General features: G+C 47.4%; 1 long non-coding RNA gene across 1 annotated transcript in view; it reads left to right on the top strand.

Annotated features, from left to right (window-relative positions):
* The first annotated feature begins 820 nt into the window (after positions 1-820).
* LOC141919230 (uncharacterized) overlaps positions 821-10911 on the top strand; it is a 55410-nt gene continuing 45319 nt past the window's right edge. Inside the window, exon 1 of the long non-coding RNA XR_012621903.1 lies at positions 821-959. This is a non-coding gene — a long non-coding RNA (uncharacterized LOC141919230). The remainder of the gene's footprint in view (positions 960-10911) is intronic.

The following is a 10911-nucleotide window of genomic DNA, read 5'->3' as shown; positions in this document are numbered from 1 at the left end:
GGTTGCTGGATGGGCCGTGCTTCGGCCTCTTCAATTATTGCCTTCTTTTTTTTGCCCTCCAAGTTGAAATGGTGTGGATATTTCTTCTTTTCTCCTTCATTGACTGAAGCAAAATAACCTTGGAAAAGTGCCTATTTTGGTTCTATAAAAACATGAAAAAATTCTGCTTTCTCAACAAAATGAAAAGAAAAAAAGAATTTAAAGTTTTTTCTTTTGAATTGACTGAAAAATTTGATTTGTTTTGGGATTATGTATTAATTTTCAGTGTTTGTTTTTAATTTTGTTTTTGAAATCAGGACAACTTTGGCTTTGTTTTTTGTTTCTTGGGGGAAAAAAAAAAAAAAGGTATAAAAGCATTCCAGGTTAAAATGTCTCAAATGTTGGGGAAGGGGTTAATTTCTCCTCCCTCCTCTGTCAAGATGATGAATGTATTTGCCCCACATTCAGGGCACCCTTTTGATTTCATTCCTGTATTATTTTGTTTCTCCCTCTCCGAGGGTGCCCCCCACCCACCGGTAGGACCCCGCGGCTGACCGGAGGGCAGATATCGCCGAGGCGCCGGGGGGGCGGAGCGAGGCTCGGGGCACGGGGCGGGGCGAAACCGCGGGGGGCGGCTCCCGGGCGGGGGGAGGCCCGGGGGGGCGGTGCCGGGGCGCGGCGCGGTGGCCGCGGGGCGGCGCTGTGGACCGCGAGCGGGCGGCCCCGGGCCTGCGAGCAGGAACCGCCGCGGGAGGGGGCGGGCAGGTCGCGCCGGCACCGCCCGAGGTTCCGGCCCAGCGCGGCGGCGGCTCGCCCCGTTTCCCCGCGGGCCGGTGCGACCGGCCGCGGTTCGGCCCTGAGTAAGGCCCGGGCGCGCCGGAGCTCGCGGTTGCTTTCCTCGAATGTCAATATTTGCACTGCCGGCAGGCTTTATGGAGCTGTTCTCAGGAGATGAAACGATCGCCGGTATCTTTAATAAGGTCACAGCCGTCTGAGATTTTTTTTTTCCCCCCTTTTTCAGGGCTTTAGGGGCCCTCGGCTTTGTGGGATCGCCTGCCGTGCTGCACCAGAGAGCTCTGCAGGCACAGCCGAGCAGCGAGGCCGGCATCGCCTCCCGCCTTCCCCAGCGCTCCCCCGGGCGCCTGTTCCCTCTCCTGCTCCTACGGCATTTTATCTAAAACCTGCTGGTATGTTAGCTATTCCAGTTATTTATCAGCGCCATCCATCAGCAATTTGCTGTTGTGATTGGCACCGATTTTACAGCGCTCTGCTTTTTCTGTTGCCGTGATAACATATCTTGTGCCATGTTTGTAGATCCTGGCTGATTTCCCCATATGGTTTCCATATGGGAACATGCTGCTCTTGTTAGCCACCTTCGAAGCGGCCCGTCAGCCAGGTCCCCACTCAGAAACAAATAAATTGTCTAGTGTCTACTGTATTTCCTTTCAGGCCGCACTCTCCACTTTAAACTTGGCAGCGTTTCAGAACAATCAAAATCCAATCAGCGGCCGTGCTAACTCCATATGTTTTATTTCCAGACTACGTGAGGCGGAGGAAGCCGAAACTATTTTCGGCGTGTAGCAATGTTTAGGGTGACATGCCACGGATCGCGCTGCACGTTTTCCGCTATTATCCAAACCCCCATTCAGTGAAGAGAGGCGCTCGGGTTTCATGCAGAAAGCTGTGGCCGGCCAAGTGCTGCAGATCAAATTAGTTTTCCTGGAAAGTGGAGCACCTCTAATAGAGAGTGAAACGAATGTAAACTACAATTAGTTCGATGTGTTGGAAATACGCTGGAGTCCTCTGGGGCTGAGCCTTACAACATAAGCAAACTTGACAGGTTACCTTTCTTTAAATGGTGTTTTAAACATGACGATTACCCCTGTCACGAGTCTGTTGGCACGTTCTGTTGGGCCGTGTGCTGGAGTCCCATCAGTCAGTCTCCTCCTGCCTCTAAAAACGGTGCAGCCTGCGTCTGGATGTAAAATAGCATATCAGGAGGAATGTGTGTGCACAGGCAGCAGTAGTTTCTCCAGCAGAGTTGCCTGGCATCCCCTGGGGTCAGGCTTCTCCCTGCGAGTTTAAGCTGGGTCTGTTTATTTTGCCCTGATCTGTGCTAATAGCCGGCAGGTGACGACTGCGGTGCCTGACCTGCGTTGGCAGGATCGCCCGTGTTCACGGCAGCTCACCTGCCCGTGCTTCACAGAGGTGGAAGCTGGATGTAACAGGGTCAGGTTAGTGCCTGCAGTCTTGCAACACCTCGCACTGGAGACAGGTTTGGTCCTATGCAAGGTGCCCGAGGGATGCAGAGCTGAGGAAGCGACTTGCTTAAAAGCAGGCAGGAAGTACAAGGCAGTGTTGGGATTGTGCTTGCATCTGTGGAGCACAGACACCAGGAACCAGCTCTCAGCAAATTGCTCCTGCTTGGAGAAGTGCTCGTGTTATGGTGTGCAGGGGGAAAAATTCAAGCAAGCACAAGGCAGACTCTCATCTTGCACACAGGAAAACCAGTTCTGACACCAAAGGGATCACAGTTCTCAGGGGACTGCAAGGAGGAGGGTGAACCAAAACTAATGTGAGCGAGTAGGTTTGGGTTGGTAACAACTCGAGCACATGTTTTTCCCGGGGCCAGCTGTGTCAGTAGTTGCAGTCCAATTTCATGGAGGCTGAAAAGCAGCAGCAGTCTCATCTCCCGACCTGTGGTCCTGTTGCATTACTCTATTTCCCTCTGAGTGCGTGTTGCAAGTCTGGTGTAGCGCAAGCAAAGCCCTCCATTTTGAGATTTTTCCTGAAAGAGAGTTGTAGCCCATTCTGCCAGCGTACAACAGAGTGGGGAGAGCTCGCTTGCCAAAGTGCAGGAAGCACCAGCAGAGCTGTTGAATGTTAATCCAATATTTAATGTTCAGTGGGTTGCCAGTAGTTATAAAACCGTTCATATGGTTTGATGGCTGTATACAGCTTTCCGTGGTTACTTTACATCTGGCCTCAAGAGTGATGGATTTGAGAATACCACTAGGATGTCTGTTAGGAAACACTGTGAGGCCTTAGGAAAGGCAATAAACCAAGATTTGTCATTGTCAGGGAGCTGGCTTGAAGGACGCTTTGAAAAAGCACTCTGTGTGACCTTAGAGTGCAGAACAAAGTCAAGCTCCCAGGCATCAAAGTAATGCCACATGTCAGGAAAACCCGACACGTATGGAAAGCCTAGAAGGTGATAGCCAGCATGAGGCAAATGTGCAGATCAATGCTAATTAAGTGACTAGTAATGTTCAAGTGAAAATAGCTGTTGGACCGTTCAGCCGTGGTGTTTGACGATGCAAAATGCCAGCAAGCGTGGAGGAAGCAACACACAAGCAAAACTCCCAGACCCTGCTCCTCTTCCACAGGCTCTCTGGAAGGAAAACACGGTGCTACACACGCAGCTGTCCTGTCAGGAGAGGGGAGATGGAGACAGGGGTCAGAGGTGTCGGTGATGCCTGTACGGTGCTCCTGGAGGGCATGTGCTTGGTGGGGGCTGGGGGCTGCACCAGCGGAGAGCGTGGCTGTGTTGACTCCTGCCTGTGCTCATGACCAAAAAAATCTTTGGTCAGGTCAACGATGAAGGAGAGTAAAGGAGATATGGGAGAGAGTGCGGATAGTTTGGGGATCCACAATTTAGTAATGTTTTGGGTTCAAATCAGAAAACCAGAAGGGCTTTGGGGCGATGAAGTAGGCATGACTAGTGCCGACATCTGCTTTTTCTAATTATTCGTTTTTCCTTTGGAAGCAGAAACATCCCTCCTAAGGCATACAGCCACAGACAATTTTTACCAGGTAAACCTTTGCCTTTCAAGTGTGAAAATTTATGTGATAACTGAGAGGAGGACAAAGCCAGCTTTGCGCTCTTGAAGGAGGACAGAAGTCAGGAGGAGTTTGGGGCACATGAACACCAGGGGCTCAGGTGTTTGTCAGCAGAGGTACCCAGGGCCTAATCTACAGGAACTTGGAAACAGATTGATTTTTTTTCTTTGTAAATCTTTTTTTTCTCATTTTGTTACTCAGTCTTGTTCACGTCCTGAGTTCAATAAGCCTTTTCAAGCTTTTTTTCCCTGCACCTTTTGAGTCTTTCCAATCTCTTCTGAATCCTGACCCACGTCTTTTCTTTGTGAAGCATTTTCTGTTCCTTCCTCATTATTGCTGTTATTTGTTTTTCACAATTGCCTTGCAAGCTGTTCCTTCCTTCCCTCCAGTTTTCTTGGTTTATTTGCACATGCAGCTTTTTTTTTCTTCGTGTAAGGAAAAAATGCAGAGGCTGATGTAAAGTGTTAACACAAAATAAAAGGTATGGCTTCCATCATTGTTTTATTTTACGGTAGTTAACTCCTTCATCATATGCTTAAATTAACCCTCCAAATCGTCCTGTTGATGTGCCTGTTAGTGGCTGCACCTGGCTGCAGGGCCTGTCCTCGGACTGCGCAGTGAGTGGGACATGTCCTCTCTTCTTTTCCTTGCTTCCCTCAGTAGGGTGTTTACTTCGTTGGCCTATAGAAGACAGCTGTTTCAATAGAAGCAGATAGTAACAGGTCATAGGGATTAATATTTTTAATTGCATTTTAATTGAACTGATTTTTTATAATTTTAATCTGGCCAGGGTTAGAGTATTGTGTCTTTCCCTCCCTGCCATCCTCCAAACACTGAATGCAGAAAGAGCAGGATTAGTCTAATCCAATCCTCCATTTTTTTAACCTTTTCCATTGTGTTTAACCTAATGAACAGATATAAACCATTTTCAGTTCTAACATGAATTAATTATAATTTTATTATTTGTTGTTAATTCAGTTATTAAGCTGAGTTATAAAGCCTGAGGCTGAACCCTGAAATTAAACACTGGATTTTGAGATCATTTTTATAGCTGTGTGTGTTCCCTCTGAGAAAATCATGAAATTTAAGTTTTGGACTTTTATTATCCTCTTTTTCCCTAATGAGATGTGTCTTTGCTGCCTGCACAAGGAGATTTGAATAGACTGAAAGAAATGCAAAGTGCCTCAACACTTAGGTGGTGGGAGAAGCTGCCCAGGACATCTCTTGGCCCAAGGCGTGTTGAATATGAAAGAAGAGCAGGAATCACTAGGAAGCAGGAGGGCAGTGTTGCCACATCGTAGGAGTTTACTTTGAGTGCTCTGGTACTTGCTGCTTTACTTTAAACCCCTGCGTCTCTCCAAGTGGTGATATTTAATGCGATGGAGCCCCACGTCAGGGAAACCACACTGCTGAGTGAAGCCCCGGCGTTTGCTCCCTGTGCCTCTGCTGTATGTTCAGCTTTGGGTCCCTGCCGGGACACTTTCTTTGTGAAATGAAACCGTGGTTTACGACGCACATCCATGAGTCAAGGTTTTTCTTTCTGGCAGCATTTGAAAAACGGAGCCATATTTTTTTTTCATCTGAAGTGCAGAATGATGTTTTTACCAACAATTCTGTTCACGCTGGATTTTTGATTTTACAGATTATGCTTTTGAGCAACGCTACTGTTAGCATAACTGCACTATTTCACAAAATAAATTTGGTGAGTTCCTGTAGAAAATTAAAATAGAAAGAAAATTAAATAGGCCCTACTTAATTTGTATGCTTTTGCCAGAGGTTTCATTTTGGGGGGAAAAAGTAAATAACCTGCTGTTCAGTGACAGCACTTTTACTCACGCTAAAAATAATATAAGAATGCCAATAGTCGGCCTCCAGCCTGTGTGCAAGCATATACCTAAGCACGCTTGTGCATGCCTATTAGGATGAGGCATATTAGGCTGATTTATAGAATTATTTTGTAATTTTTTGCTTTCTGCAAAGTGTCAATTTTACAATGACTCACATCCTGGAGAAACAGAAAGCAAATACTTGAAGTTACTGTTACTGTCTTCCTGCTTGAATTCCTTTCAGTATCAGTGAAATCAGCAAGAACTTTGTGTTTGACCAAATGATCTAGGGTTGCAAGCATGATCTAAGGTTGCATTGACTCTAGCTATATTTTCCTTTTAAATGGGTTCGTGTTATATTTGATATTTAACCCAAATGTCCCACAAATTTAGATGCGGAGCAAAATACACATACAAATGGGATAACAGTAAAATCTGGGAAATGCTTACAGCTTATTTAGTGTCTTCCAAGTGCGTAAGGTGTGCAGTGAGTAGAAAAAGAAAACTAACAAGGAAACCACCTCGGGGCCCAGCCCTGCTGCGATAGGATGTATCTTGATGCCTGAGGATGTAACCGCTGCCCTCACACCACACAGGCAAAACAGTCCTGCACCTGCTGAGCACATTTTGTAGTGGGCACGAAGAATGAACTCTGAGTTGAAGTGGCAAAAGGTAATTTTCAGCACCAGCTTTTCTCCTGGTGGGTGCTGTGCTTCTAGGTTTGGCAGGGGTGTTGGCACCTGCAGAGGTTGCCTTGAGTTCAGGACTTCTGGTTGTTGCTTTTCCAGGTGTGATGAGAACTTTGGAGCAACTAGCCTAGTGGCCAGGGCTGTTAGCAGAGACCGCTGAAGGCTGTGGCAGAATGTAGCTGTCTAAGGAATCAGGAAACTCATACGCAGGATATATATATATAGACAGAGAGCAGAAGTCCATTAAAATGACAGAGTGCAGACAGAGCGGAGGAGAGTCAGGGAGAGCCAGCCATTGCAGTTGGATTTTCTGGCCAGGACACTTCAAACCAGAAGAAGGTCTAATGCGAAGGGCAGGATCAGCAGCTGATCTTCAGCTTTTGTTGACCAGACGCTTTGTGCTGTACACACCGCTTTTCCCTACAGACCCTCAGACAAGGTGGTTTATCTTAATTTTCCCCTGATTGTTTCCCTCTGTTTTTAAGAGGACAGCCTTCGTGGTAACTCCATGTTTCCTTGCTCCCCTAGGGTCCCTCCCTCTCCCCCTGTCTTCCCTAGCTGCTGTTTCATATAAGCACAGTCTGAATGCTTTGCTGAACTGGGACCTGTGGTGGAGATGAAGGCGGGTGGCTCCACAGAGCTGAAGGAGCGACTCTTGCAAGAAGGGGTCTGGTCTGAGATACGGCAGGTGGAACTCTGCATTTGTGTAGCCCTTCGGTATTTTGCACACTAGACTAAAGCACAAGTTGTGTGCCAACAACAAATAATATGAGCATGAACAAGGGCAAGGGAAGGAAAGTGACTCAGGGGTCATCTGACCTTGGATACAAGGATGTAACAGTTGCACTTAACTGTTAGTGAAACCAAACTGTAAGAAAGGGGCAAGCCTGTTGCACAGTTGTTGAATTGTTCCTTCCAACATTTGCAAGTGAGTGAAAAATTTGGGAAAACCAGGGAGGGCTTGCTCTGGTCTTTTGGGCAGAAAGCGTCTAAGGGGATCGGCACCCCTGGGAGAAGGTAAACCTGATCCTGGAAGTGTGCTACTCATCATGCCTCCTCAGTAGAACCATTTGAAGGGGATCCTTAAGAACACAATTGGCTTTCACAAACCAGGAGGAAGGTGACCGTGGATGTCTCGGCACAGACGATGTGTTTAGTAGCCTGTCCTGACAGGGAAGAAGAACTGAACTCACTCAGAGGGGCTCTGTGAGACAAGGACAGGAGAAATCATAAGGAGAAAACGGTTCTGAACCTATATTTTTAAAACTTTTGTTTTGCTCTTGGTTGTGTTTCTGTGGCTTCTGGTCACAGCACCTCCTTACACAAGTTAAAGTGATGTATGAGCCAGAGTTGCTTTAATAAAAGTGCTATTAAGGATCTTTTTTTTTTTCTTTTTTTTTTTTTCTGAAGGATTTTCAGCTGTTAGGAAAGAAGGACAAACAGCACCAAGGGAGCCTAGTAGACTTGTATCACACCACATATTGTTATGTACTGTCTCCTGTGGAGCTATTTACGCTGCTGCCAAGCGAGCAGCAGAGACTGGATGTCCACAGTGCCCCTGAAAACGAGTGAGGGCCAGCCGGCCACTTTCCCAATCCCCGCAGGGCTGTGATGGGGCCCCAGAGGAGGTAGCTCCGGGCTTGTGGATGCAGCTCTGGTGCCGAGCAGAGCCATCCGCCTTCAGCGAATCATGGCTGGGCTTGCTGGGGAGGCTGCCAGTGGTGCGCTGGTGGCTGCCGGCTGCCGGCAATGGGCCCCTGGGGAGGTGTGGGATACTTTTAAGAAGTAACTTATAAAAAGTGACTAAGAAAAGGAAGCCCCGTGTTCACTAACGAACAAGTGAATGAGCAAATGAGTGAATGGAAGAAGAGGGTGCACAGGGGCTGCAGCCACAGGGGTCTGAGCCTGATCTGTGAGAATTGATCCAGTCCTTGCTGCCTGGGTTGAATACTCTAGCAGTGACCTGGTGGAAAGCTATGGCCAAACTATCTCAGAAATATTATCACTGAAGTTTTTGGGTGTTAGAGAGGCTTGCTAAGGAATTGCTTGGGCTTTTGTATTCTGCACCCACACAGTTTAGAGAGGAGAGGGCAGAGCCAAGAGGATGCATGCAGCAGAGGGATGCTTTAGTCCCCGCAGCTTTGAGGCTGCTGCCAGGGGGAGGGGTAGGCATCCAAGCGAGGGTGTGGACTCCCAGCCCCAGAAAAGGTTACGCTGGTGTTGTCAACCCTCCACCCTTGCCCCGGGAAGGGGGAGGCCAGCAGTTCAGGCATCGCTTGTGCCCCTTGCACCTTTCTAGGATGAGAGACAGCTGGTAGTGGGAATGAGGTGGCTCTGGGGGTGTGAGGGTGCATGGCCCTGCCTGCCCTGAGGTACGGGCCTCCTCTCAGTGATGGTCCTGGCTACCTCTTCCTTTTTCAGCCCTGCTGCTAAGCCTGGGAAATGGGGGTGCTTGCCACATCTCACCTCCAGAGCCTGGGCTCCTCTGCAGGGCTGCTGGGGGCTTATGGCCTCTCTGATGGTTTTGCTGTATTTTTGTGTGTCCCCTATTTGGTGTGAGCAGAACTGGGCCCATGGGCTGTAAAAAAATTTTAATGGAAGGAATGTGTTCCACACTGTTGATTATTATTATTTTTTAGTGCCTAACATATGCTATTTTGACTAGCAGCAATATTTTCAGAAGCGTGTGTAAAGTGGGGTGGAGAGACATCTCATTTTAGTGCTGTAAATTTGCCTTTCTATATAGAGAGAGCAAACAGTTTAAATCAGTGCAACTTTTTGGCATCTGTGTCAGTTCTTCTTCCACCAGAATTTGTACTACAACCCTAGGAGTAAATACAGCAGCAGTGGACAGGCGCAGCATGAAGCATGTGTATTCGATACAGCCAATACTGAGGCTTAGCTGAATAGCACTCGATGTATTGTTTGGGTGACTTTCAACATCCCAGTTGAAAATAAACATCAGTCATGCTTCTCTCTTCACTGCGTTGAAACGCAGCCTGTAAAAAAAAAACCCCAAACCCTAACGTTTGCCATCCTGTATGGCTGTGGCACCTGACCTGCGAGTCAGAGACGCTACCTCATGGTACGGGGATCAGTGACAGTAAATCTGCCAGAGATGTGATGAGTGATGGCTCCGAAGAGAGAGCAGTCTGGCTGCCTGACCTTGGCGGCCGGCAGGCTTGGCTAGCAGGGCCAGGACTGTGCCAGCCCATGGCAGCCAAGCACAGCCAGCCTGAAGACAAGTCCTTTGGGCTGGCACAGGAGGATGGTGGGGGGGTTCCACCTTGCAGCTGTGGAGGACAGTGGAGGTGGCAGCCCTGGAGCAGGAGGAGGATAGGATGTGCTTTGCAGAGAGGTGTGGGCTGATGGCATGCGACTGGACTGGGGGACATGAAGAAGGAAGAGGGGCCCCTCAGCTGGGAGGGTTTGCGAGTGCTGCTGCGTGGCGCTTGGGTTTTTAGCCCCGGCTCAAGGACTGTGCACAGTGTTTTGCTGCCTTGGTGTTCCCAGCGAGTGTGATGGGACCAGTCATGTGCATCACTACTCATCCGTGATCAGCTCTTTTTGTGGTTTTGGGTGCTTTCCTAGGAAATGGACATGTCCAAAGGGCTTCGTCATTCAGATGAAATTCAGAAACAGAAAAAAAGAAACTGAAAGAAGAAACCAAGAGCGTTACATTGTTTTATGAATGTGAAGCATCAGCTATACAATCACTGAGGCTGATGGATGGTTTTTAACCACACAGAATCACTGTCCTAAAATCCAGTATGTGCTTTCAACAGCAAAGAAGCATTTTATATTTTACAGATAGATCTTGTCACTCAAGGATTTCAAAGGCCCAACACCGAACCCAGGTTGAGGGATTGAGCTGTTTCTTTTCGTAATTGCCGCTCAGTTACATAGTCATCTATTGGGTGGTGTTAAAACGCTGATCCTCATTCTCAGTTCTTCTAAGGCTTGACCTTATCTTATGCTTCTGCAGAGTCACAGAAGCAGCATTAAATTGTTCTCAACTCTGCCAAAATCAGGCTCCAAAGGGAACGCCACATCTATGTGACAAGAACAAGGTTGTGCCCCCAACTGTCCTGCCTTTTAATTGTTAATGGATTACGTTTTCCGAGATTATTTTAGGAGACTCAGTATTTGGGTATATGATGGAAGAACAAAAGTTGCAATAAAAACATAAATGCACAGGGAGAGGAAATACTGTGTTGTAGACTGGTTGATTATTTGTCACATAAGCAATCTGTCTTTAGAGAGTTACATAAAAAATATAGTTTCCATAGTGAAAAGTGAGAACACCCACCAGTGTTAGGCAGTTGGGAACAACCAGTTTATATGCAATCTAGAAGGAGGGGAAACATAAAGAATACCCTTCAGCTTTCCTAACCGCTGTTTTACTTGGACTGCAAGGTACACTAAATGTTGCTGAGAAAACTTAAAACTTTCTTCAACGTGCTCAAGAATTCAGATCCATGTCTTTCATTGTCATTGGCTGAGTGCGCATATTTACTTGTAGGGCTCTTTTATACAGTGTGATGGAGACATTAAGCTCGAGCCTGGTCTAGTATTCT

The sequence above is a fragment of the Strix aluco genome, chromosome 2 (genome assembly GCF_031877795.1).
Source record: "Strix aluco isolate bStrAlu1 chromosome 2, bStrAlu1.hap1, whole genome shotgun sequence".
In the NCBI taxonomy this organism is placed as follows: Eukaryota; Metazoa; Chordata; class Aves; order Strigiformes; family Strigidae; genus Strix; species Strix aluco.
Note: the sequence above shows the minus strand (reverse complement) of the source record. Positions and strands in the feature narration are given on the sequence as shown.